Genomic DNA, 15,584 nt, shown 5'->3' on the forward strand with positions numbered 1-15,584 from the left:
ATCAAAGCAAAGCTATTTGAGATTACTTCTTTATGAGATGTAAGAGAGAGGAGGAAGAGATCCACTAACCGATGTCTTCCGCTAATGATTGATCCAATCTTCTCTCTTTGCTTCTTGCTCCCAGCTCCTTGCTCTTTCACTGGCCCAGCTACACCAAGATCCTGCAAAATAACAAGGGAGGGAAACTACAAGAAGCATACATTCATAATTGATTCAAGGATTAGAATAAATCAAATACACAAGTATAACAATACACCATTGAGACACATGCATATAGAAGAACCTCAAATGCTTTATTAATGGAAGAAGTAAAGTTCAGGAAGTGATACAACCATAAAAGGCCCAATCCAGCATCACCTCCCAGCAGAAAGAAATCTCCTCTTCACCTCCTTCAAGCAAATCACCCAATAGTTCTATACTCAAACCAACAGCACTTCCTTACATTCACAAGATTCCAGCCTCCTTAGACCTCATGAGAGAGCTCTATATATAGGAGATTTGGAGAAAGGATGAGTCAGCTTGTAGCTGGCATGAAGCTGACTAGTGTCCTCTCCCACTTTAGTTATTCTTCAGTTCTTGAGTCCACTTGGAGGTTCTTGCTTCCACTTGGAGATCTAGACCCTCTTACTCATCACCAGTCGAATTCCCTGATCCAAGTGTCATTTTGGAAGCTTCCTGGGCATTGACACCTTGAGGAATGACTGTGCCACATGTCCCAACTTGCCCAACGCAGGTAGCCTTCTTTGCAGTTGACATTCAGCGCAGGTAGACAGTGGAGCTCTTGACATTCAGCGCAGATGCTCAGTGGAGCAGTTGACATGATCCAGAATTAGCTTGTTTTTGAGTGTTTTCAGGTGGAGAACTGATATTCAGTGCTGTGGTTTGCTGACCTTGTTCCTCTAGGGGTAGGAACAACATGTTTAGGGACTTTGGATCCCTTAGATTATTGACATTTCATGCTTCATGCTGTAAGGCACAAAAATGTCTATAACAAGGAGCCCTTGGTTTATGGACTTTTTATGCTTGGGGTTGCAGTGCCCAAAAATGTCTATAACAGTTGCCCCCTAAAGCATGAGGTCGTTAATATTTTTGATGTCGGTGAAATGCTTTATCATGAGGATCCAAAGTTCTTTCAAGCTGGGAGGAGACCTGTAATAAGATACAATACAATACATTATCTTCATAATATTTCCATGATCTCGCTGAGGCGGGCATTCCCATGCTCAGCTTTATAAATTCATTTTCACGTACATACGACAGACAATCGTCTGAGTGTAGACTGATGATTCTGGTAGAGCCATCATCCCTTTGATTGGATGATTATCTGTGTAGCAATGATGTACATTTGATGTCTTTATTTTCCTGAATATATATTGCAGCCCGGATGGATGAAACTAGATCCGGGGTCTTCAATCTTGTTCGATCTTCACTCAAAGAAAAAGTTGATCCATGTGAGAGATGTTCTGGAGTCGAACATGGAAAGACATCGCCTGATTACCAGCCAATGATGTAAGCTGTTAACAGGCGCGAGAGGCATCACCGATAATGATAATGACCCTCAAGGTACCGCAGTACAATTCACGTGGTGTGAATAATGGACTTGGTGTCGAACACCACGCAAAATATTTCGGTCGAAGGTCATTGATGTAAACCTATCGTCGGAAGTGAGAAACTTGCCATTGAGGCATGCAAGCTTCAAAGTACTGAAAGGGGTGTCCCTAGATCGGCTTCTTGGATAATGAGCTGATGTCGACAAGAAGTGATCCGTCATAGGAGGGCCTTAATGAATCCCACATCAATGACACGGAACGGAGCAAATGATTTTAATGGAGGTGAAAACGGTCTGGCGATATAAGGTTTAGGGTGGCGGTCATGAAAGAATGGAGCGTAAATGTATTGCAACGGGTGAGACACAGGTGAATTCTCTGAGTGACTTCTCTTGAAAATATCGGCGACACTGACATGATGGATTGGTAGCATTAACCCCAAATGTGGATGGTGTGATGTGACCATGGTGATGTGACCGGTGAATGAAACAACCCAACCCGACTTGGATGCAGAGTGAAAGTGTCATGTTCAAGAGCGACTTGCTACCAACAAAGTTTCTTCAAGTTTTCTTCCCAATTTTTCCCCAGTCATTGTTGACCAGTACCTCTTTATTTTTTTCAAGCTTGAGGAGGATAACATATGCTTGTTCTATAATTTTCCCTTCAGGCAAACCCATCGCTATGTTTTAATGAGCCTAGCGATAGTGAAACTCGTTCTTGTCTGCTATGGACAAGTTTGTCGCTATTAGGTTTTAACGAGTTTAATGACAAAGATAACTCGGTCCTTTTCAATTTTAGAGAGTCTGAAAAGGGACGTAAAGGAAACTCCAGAAATCCTTTTTCGTCATCTAATCCCTTAAGTCCGAAAAAGTATAAAACAATACAGAAGGGATGAATTTTCGATACTTGTAACGAGCCGAACAAAACAAGCGCTCGATCATTTTGTGTAATAATCCCTCAGGTCCAAAAAGATTAAAATCTAAAGGAGGGATAGCACTTCCGATCCCTTTAACGAGCTGGAGAGGCCAATGGCTCGGCAATCTTTTCATATTTTACGAGTCAGTTGAAAAGAGCTTAAAGGAGACTCGTCTTTGAGGAATGAGTGATAAAATTGGGTAGCAGTTGATTCCAGGTAAGGTTTGGAATTTTCCAATCACGACAGTGTTACAAGGATGGCTAATAGGATCACTCTTCTCAGCTGTTCCTCAAAAGGGGTAAACAATCAAATGGAGGTGAATGATCGGCCAATATAGAGTGGAGGTGATGATGGGAACACGACCAAGGCTTTAATGGCTGAAGTACTACATTCACGATGATTATTTACCGGGAATTGGTTCGTTTTTTATTGAGCTTAAATGCTGGGGGAAACATTTGCTCATTGCTTATGTTTATTTTTTAACGAGCATGAAGTCCGCATTAAAACTGCTCGATCCAGTCGTATAATAGGGATGTCTCATCTAAGATGCCATTTTTCAGAAGCTTAAACCTCGCTCCTGATCCTTTCTTTATGCAAGTTAGGAAACGACCAATCCTACGAGTTTAAAGGGTTAGAGGACCTACAAATTTAAAAAATAAATGGTCGCTCTTCGCTTGCACGCCAAAAGGTTTGCATGCCCCCAATTATAAAATAGAGTTTCAAGGTCACCTCTCATTCTACCGACAAAACATTTATTTTATTAGGAAATGTCTACCTCTTTCAGGTTACCAAAGATTGTTCTATTCACACCGTAAACAAAACACTTCTTCGGCGATGTCTACCGAAATAGACAAAGGCGAGCGGTGCAGACGCCTCCACTCACATAACTTTGACGAGGGAATCTTATTCCAGTATAACCCCCTTTTCCAATCATAGACGAGAGTACCAGACTAGTCATATATCTCTCGTGGGAACCTACCCTATACCCGAAGTTTTCCTGCCAAAGTAGACCAGGGTGCATGCCCCCTGGGTTTCAGTCATGTCCTCCGAATCACTCGTGCTCATCAGGTGGACGGACTCGGGATTGATGAGACATTCCTTGCGTGAAAAGACCATTCAGGGATGGTATATTACTATTTGCTATGCGTGAACCGGGGAATGAAAGCTGGTCTACAAGCTTGACCACTCTTCCTTCGTGCGGAAAACACATTACTCTAAGGAGTGAGGAGACAATCGCTCCCATGCAATAAATATAGTCTCATCCTAGGAGTAGATTATAATCCAGGGGTCCTTGGACTACCATTACGTTCATTTGAACGGTTTTCCCTCTCAATGTTATGGGCACATTGGGAAGGATCCCTAACGGTTGACTGGTTCCTTTGTCAAAGCCTGTTAGATTTCTCATTTCAGGCAAAAGCGATGGCGAACCAAGCACTTTCCAAGCAGTCGAGGAAAGGATACTCACAGAAGCCCCTTCATCTATTATGGTACCGGCCATGACCATTCTATATATTTGAGCAATGATTCAGAATGGTACACTAGTTGGTAAACGGGGTCTGCCTAGCTGATTCCAGTCGAAGGAAACAACTAGGTTGCTTGGAGGTGGGATCGAATAGACGGCTGGGTGCGACTCTAATGAACTTCCTTCCCGCGGTAAAGGAATGGGTAAATTTCCCCCATGTTCATCAGAGTCTGTGCTTACGAAAAGAATTTGGACGGTGTCATCCTTGTTCTCTTCGGTGACTGTATCATCTGAATATGGAACCTCTGAAGGCAAGACCGGGTCAACTGCCGCCTTGACCTTTTGACTTTCGTCTGGTATGGGTTCAGATGGTTTATCTTCAATGATAGACACTTCGGCCGACCACCTGGGCGGGTCAGCCGGATTTTCAACTAGTGAAGGACTCGGCAAGAGTTTTTTATATCCAGGAGGAAGTCGTAACGGTGAAACCAGACGATCGTCCAAAACTCTTTTAGCCTCGTCTAAGAAGGGACAATGGTGGATGACATGATCGCCTTCGCACAGTTTACAAGGAAATCTATATTTTCCTTTTTTCCTGGGGCTTCACTTTCACTAGTTGATGGTGTGCTTTCAACATGATCATCAGAGGTTGACGACACTAGATTGTGCAAACGAGGAGACCAATCCCTTAAGATCCGAGGGATGCAGGGACAATCTCGATGAAAGTGGTCTCCTTTGCAAATGACACATGGTGATTTAGGCCTGGTCAGTGCAGTGTGTGGATTTTCGCTAGACGACGCTTGATTGCCCCTTTTCGCCTTTGGCTCCTTCTTCTTCTTTTCCTTCTTCTTCTCTGGTACTTGATTTTTGGCTTTACCAGCCTCAGCAAGCGAAGAGGAAGGAGGAGAGGAAGAATTGGAGGAAGTAGAGGGTTGGGGGGTAACTCCGGAATTGTCTAGTTGCTGACTCAATTGTTCAGGAATTGCGGTGTTCTGAATGACGAAGGTTGAGAAAAGCCATACGGGCTCCAAGGGGAACTCCTTGGTTGGTGGACTCCATTTTCTTCAACCTAAGACCAACATAGGAAAGGTGATGATTATTCCGTTTAAAATAAATTTTAGACGCTTTGACACAACTTGTTTTTTCAATTTTAAAGAGTCGAGAAAAAACAAAATATGACTCTAGTCGCCTTTGATTTTTAATGAGCCTGAAGTGACAAGTGCTCAGATGGACCTTTTCTGTTAAGGAGTTTGAAAAGGAATGAAAGGGACTGCTCTGGAAATCTAGGTAGAGGTATTACCAAACCAATCGCAAAACTGCAGAATACTTTTTACGGTACGGCAGTCAATCTTCCCGAATGCTGTGTTCAGTGCATTGCGATCGATAGGGCGACAAACATGGCTTCCTATGGATAAGGATTAAGCCTATTGTGGTCTCCCAAAATATACTCGACGGTACGTGGGAGCACAAGTCCGTACTGGCACTTATCGTCTCAAAGTGGAGGAATCACCCAACCAATAGTGAGAACAACAGTTACCAGGCTTTACGACGCCAGAATACGTCTCTAGCATAGACTTCTAGATGTTGTATGTTAGGTTCCAAAGTGTTGTTAGATTCATTAAATTTATTTTATAGTTGATCTTGCTTAAGAAATTTTCCTTTCAGGTTCACCACGTGATGTATATATACAATTCCTAAAATGCAATCTAAGATGATAAACAATCTTTTTATCTTCTTTGTGCTATGAAAATCCTAGCTACTAAGGAAAGAGAGACAGTATTCTTTCAACAAGGAGCAAAGAGCACACACTATATGCACCGTCCTAAATCAAACCAATCAAATAGTCTAAATGAAAATGCACATGCATGTATTTGTTTTCAGCCTTCTTAATATGTGAATGATAAAAAGAAAGCTAATGCGCAAATCTGAATTATTTTCAAAGTAACAATTACTAACAAGCTTCTTTTTCAAAATCAAAATGAAGACAATGACAACACTTTGCGATTTGGAAATGAAAACTTGCTTTCGACACTAGAAAAACTACTAATCCAGATCAAATACAACAGTAACAGGGTAATCGACTCTCAAGAGCAATCAGATTCTCTTCTATGACTGAAAACGACACTTGCGACACTTTCAAATCAAGAAACGACAGTACAATTACGTTACTTTTTTGCGAAGGAGAACTGAAAATGACTCAACAAATACACAAAAACACTTACAGTTCTTTGCACAATGGAGGCGGAATAATAGCAAGGAAAGGGGTTTCAAATAGAGGTGTACTGACTACAGGCAGCAAAACTCATGAATAGAACTCAAAAAAATAAACACAGAAACCAAAATTTAGGAACAATGCCTAGTCTGATCAGCGCACCTGTAACACAGTGAAACTGAAATGCAATGCACCTTCTACACTTGGGAAGTACGCTGAATTTGAGATTCACAGAACAGACAGTGCGCTGGGCCAGGGACGAGACTTTGCTTGGGTTCCGGGTCACAGTTTGCAGTTCAGTTCAGGGATTTTGGCCGAGCAAGTGGTAATCAATAAATCAACAACAGGGGTAGATATAAGGAGGTTACTAGAGCCACCACAAGGGCAATTAGAGAGTTTGTAAATCAGATGTTTAATTCATAAACAAAACCCGGAGATTGACTGAAGCGGCATTTATCTACTTTGCATTTGCATAGCAAATGCAGTTCGAAAGCTACCTGGCTCAACTTCAGGCTCCGTCTGTAAGTTTATGAAGTAAACAAATTTAGATAAACAAACAACCTAGTCGCTCCCTAGTGGAGTCGCCATTTTGTTACAGGGAAAAGTGTCTATGCAGAACTGCTAATCCCACTAAGGTGTGGTAGCTACCTTAGAAACAAACAAATTAAAACTACTTTCGTTTCCCTTTATGAAAGATAGATGAGAGAAGAATAATGGAGACCAACCTCTGTATTGCGCTTGGTTCCTTGCTCGATTCCTCTCTCTTCTGATAGTCATTTGCTACTTGCTCTCTCGTATACCCAGCTTCACAGAGTACCTGTAGAATCAAAGCAGCATAACACTATACAAGAACATGGATCTATTATCATAAACAATCTAGGATCAGATGTAAATTGACCATACAGATGCACAAAACATAGATTACACAAGAGTATGGAGGAAAACTTGAATAGCTTTATTGATAATCAAGAAAGAGCCAAGAGAGTTACAACCAGTTGTTCTGACCCAGCATCATCCTCTCAGCAAGTAAGCCCTTCTTCACCTCATACAAAGCTGAGATCACCCAACACTATGGTGTTGCCTCAAGAAACCAACAACAATTCCTTACAAGATGCAAAATTCCAGCCTCCAGATCTCTGGGATGAGGGATCCATATATAGATATCTGTAGGGGAGATGAGTCAGCTTGTGATTTGATTAGTGTCTTCCCTCTGGTAGTTCTTGCTTCCACTTGGAGATTGATGATCTCTTACTCATCCTTGGTCGAATTCAGAATGGCAAGTGTCACAGGAGAACTTGCCACAGGAGAAGTTTCTAGAAGATTCCATTCTTATCCACCTCGAGGATTGACACTGCCATTTGTCTCTTCTCGCCCATCGCACCCCATAGAAGGGCTTTTTGAAATGCAACGCACCCACTGAGTGTACTTAGGTGAGATGCAACACACTTTGCCTATGGAGCAGGTGAAATGATCCTGTTTTGACCAGTTCTGAGTGGTTTTTCATAGAGAACTTCTAGGAGAAGCTGTAATCAGTTGACCTTGTTCCTTTAGGGGTTGGAACAACACTTTTAGGGACTTAGGAGCCCTTGGTTTATGGACATTTTATGCTTGGGGTTGCAGTGCCCAAAAATGTCTATAACATGGTCTATGAGTTGCAGGATGCTGTTTATGGATGATTGGTCATGTTGGGAAAAATAGATGGACTTCTATTTTTGGTTCATAGCGGAGTGATCAGAGTCTCTTTTTAGACTACAGGCTAAAGATAAAAATAGTCAAATATTATTAGCCCTTAGTAATATTTGGACTCTAAACATTATCTTATTCTCTTGGAGCACTTTAGTTCGAGCTATGGATGTGGCACATGCAGCTGAAAGAAGGAATCATGTGGTTTCTTATGTGTTAGTTGAGCTATTGCATGGAGGACTATAGTTAGAACTCATGCATGTGAGTTTTGTGGAGTTGGATGTGGAGTTGATGGAGTTGTGTTCAGTTTGACTTGGTTGAACTAGTTGTATTTAGTCTAACTAAAGAATACACTAGTGATGAGTGATGTGAATTAATTATTAATTAATTCACTAATTATTAACTTATAAAGCAACTAAAGAATACATTAGTTAACTCAGTGCATGGGCAGTTCAATAGAGACAGGTGTTAGAGGTAAGTGAAAGGTTGAGTTGTGACTATCAGTTGTGCATGAGATTTGCACATGCATGGGACTGAGTTATGCCAATGAGGACTGCGTAGTGTGGGCCAATACCCAGGCAATTGTAGCTTGTTCTCACGTGATTTTCACTTTGGATTGTGCAGTGGAGGCAGGAAAAGCCGCAGAGGAGATTTGAACCCTTGACTTGTTCGGATCTGAGCTGGTTTTGTGTGTAACAGGTGGAGATAGTACTGAGTACTTGCGAGGAGTATTGTACTATGTATTGTTACAAGTTCTAAATCATTATAATAGACAAATAGTGTGGGGTTTTCAGCTGTATGCTTTCCCTGGGTTACATACTGTGTTAATGTGCGCATGCGATTGATGTTTCATTGTTTTTAATGCTGCAAAATTGATGATAAATGTAGAGGAGATTATGTATTGTGCATGTATTCTGCAATAGTGTATAACCAGGATAATCTCTGTGAATAAGTGCTTATTATTCAAAATTTCTACATAACTCTCGCTCTTATATTTTACATAGATATCTCAGGGAGAGGTGTTTTCACTATTTGTAGTAAACAAGAGCCAATATTATGTGATCTTGTTTCTATGAAACCTAAGGTCATAGTTGCCTCTTCAGTATGGCTTATGGGGGTTGATGGGTTCACCCCTTGTTGCATATAGCTTTTGGGAGCTAAGGAATTGCTAGATTTATGTGGGGTCGACTGATTCTCTTTTCCTACTACAACATTTCAGAAGGAGAGGCCTCCCCCACCCCCCCACCCCAATGGGGGCACCATTGAAAGACTCAAGCAAAGAAAACTGTTGAACCCTAGTTGCAATGATGTTAACGCATGTGTCATGACCCCACCTTGGAAAGATCTCAACATGGTTTTCGAACCATATATTAGTTTCAGAACTTTGTAGTAATGTTTTGAACTTTATGTTGAAACTATTGACGTAGATACTTTGAATTCCATGATCAGAACAATTTGCATGGATACTTACAATTTTATGGTCTTTGTGGTGATATTTTAAACTCTATGGCTAAAACCCTATTGTGGATCACATTTGAAATCATATTTTAACTAAAATTTAGGTGTAGGTGGAACCGTGGATGGATCATAGCCAACAACATTAACATATTTTGGGAACATGATATATACATTTACTTCTTAATACTTGTGATGATTCTAGAGTTAGGGCTTAACATGTGGTGCATTGCTACATGATCATTGTAATAATATACGATCATTAACATTCCATCCATTACAATCAAGACTAAACCTTGAGTTGGTTTTTTTGGTTATCCATGGTTCAAATCTTGCCACAAATTAGGTGTAAATGTTCGCTTTCTTATTTATTTTGTTCTACTTTTCAATGTGAGCAATTCACCGAGGTTCCAATATGCAATCTCTCAAGGGGAGGCCTTTATAAACATATAGAATCATTAGAAAAATAACAAGAATAAAGAGAAGTCAAACTTCCAGCAGAGTTAGAGGTAATGCTTGATAAACTTTTTACATCTTTAGAAAATGAGATAAAAACAAAAATATTAGGATTTGAGACTCAATTGCAGAAAATAAAATCTATATTGAAAGAAATGGAAAAACATAAACAATCAACCCAAGAAGGAAGGGTTGAATAAAATCATAATGTGAGGGACAAGATTAAAGAGTTAGAAGAAAAACCAACAAACAATTTGGTCCTAAGTGGTTTGGAAAATAAATGGGATATCAAAATCATCAAAGAGGGAATGAATAAACTAATTGAGTTGGATCATGAGCATTTCAAAATAGCTTTGAACCTCATCATCCTTGGTATGAAAGAGTAGAAATACAAATAGACTCTCACCATAGTAAAAGAAGAACTAAAGTGTAAGTGACAAATTGAAATAACTTACTTCATAGAAGAAAAGAGTTTAGGAAAAAGTAATTAAACATAAAGATAATATTATTTCTGTCAAGATAAGCTCTAATGACCATAAATATGGGATGCTAAATAAATATCTTAGTTTAAAATATCTATGAATATTTATAAATGAAAACCTCATGCTAAAAGATCAAACTAGATTAAGGAAGGAGACTTTAATGCTAGAACTACAACTAACCAAGCTATTATTTTAAGCAATGATTCCAACCTAGTTTTATGCTAGATGAGGACCTTGTTTTAACCAACATGTACAAAAGAAACTAGGAAGACCTAACAAAAAAATTATTTTCTATTGATCTATTTGAGCTTTGTAATTACCAAGACCTAATAATTTGCAATGGGGTAATAAAGTGTCCAAACTCCAACTCGATGACTTGTATTCATGGGTTGGGTAGTATTGTCATATATTTTGTGATCTTTGGTATCCCCATTTACAACCAAATAGTAAATTTTCACCTCTTCAATGATCAAGAACTCAACTCTAATCATAGACCTTTAACCCACTAGATTTTGGACAAGTAAAATTAATATTTTCTGATTTAAATAGTGAATTTACTATCCTATTTTATAAAGATAGCATCAAAGACCTCACTCATAATTTTTTTACAACCCTTTCTACTTCCATTAACAAGTTCTCTATCGACGTGTTTTGTAAAAGGAAAAATAGAACAACCAACCCTTGGTATGACAACTAGTGTAAAATTGCTATGAGATCCATTAGGAATGCTTCTAATGGGTCCTTATACTCAGTAAGATAAATATAAACAAGGCCCTCAATAAAAGAGAAAAATGTGCTATATTAATAGGAAGTAAGAGCATCTTTGTACATATATGAATTTGATCCTATGAAATTCTAGCGGTAAATTCTAATTCATAAATCTAAAGAAAATAATATGATTTGTTTAAAGGACTGGAATTGTTACTTTGAAAATATTTATGAATTCCTTAATGCCATAAACATCATTAAAAATGTTCCTATAGAGGATGAAGTTTATTCTATGGAGACATAGAGTATGGGGTTAAGTGGCTAGCAAATGGGAAAGCTAAGGGAATCAAAGGCTACCAAGCTTAAACATTAAAAGATCAAAGGGATCCAGAAATATGAAGTACCACAAATACCTCGAAGGCCTTGTTGCATGCTTCCAACCAAGTAGCTAGATGATGCATTCAAGCATGGGCTTGAATGGATTCCTTTAGGCCATTGATGAAACATTCCAGTAAAAGGAATCTCCTAGTCCTTAAGTCTGGATGGCCAATTGTTCAAAGGCTGCAATGTAGTCCCGTACTGTACCCGACTTCCTGAGCTTAGTGATACAACCAAGAAAGTGAGATTCGAGATCAAAGTAGTCACAAATCGCTTTTGATAACATAATCCAAGTTTGCCTCCATGGATAGCACTTTTTATGCGACTACCACCATTGCCATCGCTATTGGTATAATTAAAGAGATCCCACATGTAGTTTAGTGTCATCATCCCAGATCTTATTAAGGTGGAAATATTGTTCCATTTTTTCCACCCATACTACCAGGTTAGAGCCATCAAATTTGTACATTTCCAACTTGGGTGTCTCATGGCTTGAATATTGGTGACCTCCATGGAAATGAATGTGATGGATGGATTCTCCTTCTACATGTGCATCAACACTTTGTTCTTCCCTCATGGGTTCACGAGATGTCCTCAAGGCTTCCGATACTTCTGTGAGTTTTTCATTAAAAGTTGTCTACAAGTCATTGAATTTTTTCTCAAGGGCTTCGACTTTCTCCACAACCTTCTCCACAATCATAACTTGAGACCTCGTACCATGCATACACTAGCCTCGGTCAAATTTTGAGCTTACTTAAGAGTAGTATGGTTGGAAAGAGGGCAAGCTATGTAGTCCAGTGACATGGGTCACTTGAAGTCACGTTGGGAAAAATTTGAGACTGCATGAAAATTGGGGGCTTACAGGTGAATGGTACCAATGTGATCAACTCGTCATCCTGAATCTTATGGGCTAGGTCTCTTGGCATCTTGTGATAGTCCCAATTTTTTTTTTTTTAACTCTGAAAGAAGTTTTACTCCCAGCTGATCAATACTGCGGTGGCTGAAATCCAAAATGCTTGATGTTGGCTTGATGCGCCCTGACCCAGGTTCAACGTTAGTTAGGCAAGCAAATACCTACACTACTATCCCTTTCGGCATCAATCCGTGAAGCACAGACCAGAGTCTCACCAAAAGCAATATGGGGGGATGCAACAACCAAGTTTTCGCACCTTAAGATGGTCGTGATGTCAATCTATACTTCCCGAGCCTACCTTCGTGTAGGATGTTCCCTTTCTTTCATCTTCAGTACCTCCGCGAAGGTATTTGAATGATCTTCACGTAGCCCTAACTAGAGGTCCAAGCACTTACGCAACCCTGTGGCTACGTTACTGTATAAGTCCTTAAGTTATCTTAAGTGTTCCCTAATATACCATGCATTTATTGTTATCTTTGCATAAACCTATATTCTTGCTTGCTTTCAATTAACAGATATAATCAAATACATTTGCACATCAAATAAGCATTATAAGGTAACCCGAATCGTAACATAATATAATAAGATGCATTAAACATAGACAAGATACACAATGATTTGCAGAATACTTCCCTTTATTGATATCTCAAACTCAGTACAGACTCTATCCACCTTGTGCACACAACTGCAGGGGTCCGCGCACTCAATTGCGGACTTCCACCCTATGCCTCTGCACACTCAGCTGCAGAGCCTCTACCTACGCTAAGACTCAAGAACACTTAGAACTTCTTACCCAAAAACTCTTCCTACCATTTCTTCTCTTCCTTAGACTCTTCTAAGACTCCCTTTTTATACAATCCCATGGTCTGCGGACCATGGGTAGATTTCTACAGCCGACATGAGACTTTACAAAACAAGGGCAGACAACCCTTTGAAGTCTTCATGCTCTGCGACCACAAAATGCGGAGACTTTACATCTTTATTACAAAATTTGGACTTTCTGCCCCAAAACATGGGCTTTTAGCCCCAAAACTGACTCTTGGGGGAACTCATTCCCAACGACCCCCCAACACAAACATGGTGACTCGCCCTCGAGTCACTCTATGGGCATGGAGATATTGGCGCGAAGACCCCCTAGCTCGACCTGTATGACTGCTACCTCGGTGGTGCAGTACAAGGCTGCCTGCTTTATTTCCTCGACCAACTGCTCTGTTGCTGGCCCTACACTATGAGCCTGAAGCTTTTGCTGAGTCTCCTACAGACTAGCTAGCTTGCCTTCAATGGAGGCCATGATCAAGTAGGCCTCTTCCAACCAAGGCTTCAACCGCACCTTCAGTACTACCTCTTTGTGCTGAGCTTCATCTACTTGTTCCTTCAATGCCTTGCCCTCATGTAGCTTCGCGAGTGTCTGTGTGAAGGCGACAGTACACACTGTCCATTTGACCTCATCGTAGTGCTACTACAACTCTCACACCTCTGTTTCTAGCCTCTGCACAGTAGGGTCTTCTTGTAGGTTGGTTAGTACTTTGAATGACTATTCAAAAACCATTGTGCAGTCTGCCACTACACTTTCTACTGCTACTATTGCCTCTATGATAGCAGTGATGAGTTGCTCCTTGACTTCCGGTGAAGTTGAAGGCTGGGTCTTCAATTGCAACTCTGCAATTTGGAGGTTCAGCTCCAGCTGAACCTTTGCCAACAATGTGCGGGCATCACGCACCCCTGTAGTGAGTTTGCAAAAACGTACATCTATTGGCTTATCCACAGGAATGGCCAACTTTGGGACTATTTGGCATGCTTCCTCCAAAACCTTAATCATGCACTAATTCGTGTCAGCGAGTTTCATCATGGAGGTGATGGTGGAGTCTCGCTGCACACCCATCTGAGTATTGTTGATCTTCTTCTCACTGATAACCTGCAAAGCGCACTATTCGTGGGCCCTCAGTTCTGCGATCACCCCATCCTACAACCGGTGGAGCACCTCGCTAGGAAGCACTACCAATTTCAGCCCTACTCCCTTGAGCGTGCTGTCAATGAGCCTATCAGCTTTAGTCTCTATCGTCAGTGCTCCATCTAGCAGCACTATGGCTTGGGAGTCCCTCGCGTGCAACATCCTGGCGGCTTCTGAAGTACCAATGGCCAAATTGGTGGATGCCGCGGCGGTCTGTGATTCCCGAATCTGCAAATCTTGCAGATTCACCTGAATGGCCCCCAACGCCTGCTGCTGCTACTACTCAAACTGCTGGAGCAGTTCCATGGTGGCATCCCGCATTGTATCTCCAATGTCGTTTAGATCCCCCTCTGTTAGGGTGATTGGTCCACGAACGTCTTGTTGGCCTTGGAATTCTTCCACGACCCTACTTTTTCTTGTCCCCTTGGACGCTTGATAGGGAACAAAGGCATTTGTGGGTCTGCTCATCCCTACTCTGTCTGATCGTCCTCTTCTTCCTCTTCCTCTAGGGAGGGCGACTTCTCTTTGTCAAAGCCACACTCCTCTCCTCTTGTCTGTCCACCTGTCTCCTGTGTGGCAGTGCAGTCTGCCTTAGCCTTATCCTCAGCCTCCTTTCTCCTTTTCTCAGCCAATTGCTCCATCTTGAGCTTGGCTTCTTCCTTCTTCCGCTGCATGGCTGTCTTGCTGGATCCCGTAGTCAAGTCCGAGGTAGTGTGCCAATCTGCCTGCCAGTTGTCAATAATCACTTGAATCACATCATCCATCACCAAGTAGGGTAAATCATGCCACTTTTGCTTGGGGTCCTTCCACAACTTTATGGATACATGGTGGAAATCAGCCTTAAATTCGCATACGGCTGCAATTTATCAATGACAGTAGGTGACAACTGCGGCTTGTGGTTGATGGCCACGTGCACATTCATGTCCATCAAGATCCAAAAGATCTTGCTATCCTTGATCCACTAAGGATGCTTAGTCACCCATAGCGAAGCGTACTTCATGGCCTCAGGCAGGTTCGGTGCGACCGAGGGAAATTGACCGTCTTCAGGTAACTCCCAGGATAGTGGAAGGTCTTGCTGAGATCCGGTGCCTCGCGACAATTCACAAGGAACTCACTGCAGAGGTAGCATGCTCAATTAAACTGAACCCCCTCCAGTCATTGGGCCGCTAGAGCTAGGATAGGTGCCGATACTTCATTGGAGCGACACTTCCGCATGATCTTCCTTGCCAGTATCTGTGTGGCCACTTTGACCACAGGATCGGAAATACTTGTAATCACATAGCTGCGCAACTTCTTTACTAATCCGAACTTCTTCTTCATAGCCTCCGCGAGGGCCAGCTCGCCTGCCTTTCCACCAAACATCATAGCCAAGTTCTCCCCTAAGTATGGCAGACTTGTGATCCTATGGATCAGTCGATTAG

The sequence above is a fragment of the Pinus tabuliformis genome, chromosome 6 (genome assembly GCF_031772625.1).
Source record: "Pinus tabuliformis cultivar Carrire ecotype Pingquan chromosome 6, CPIR1, whole genome shotgun sequence".
Classification (NCBI taxonomy): Eukaryota; Viridiplantae; Streptophyta; class Pinopsida; order Pinales; family Pinaceae; genus Pinus; species Pinus tabuliformis.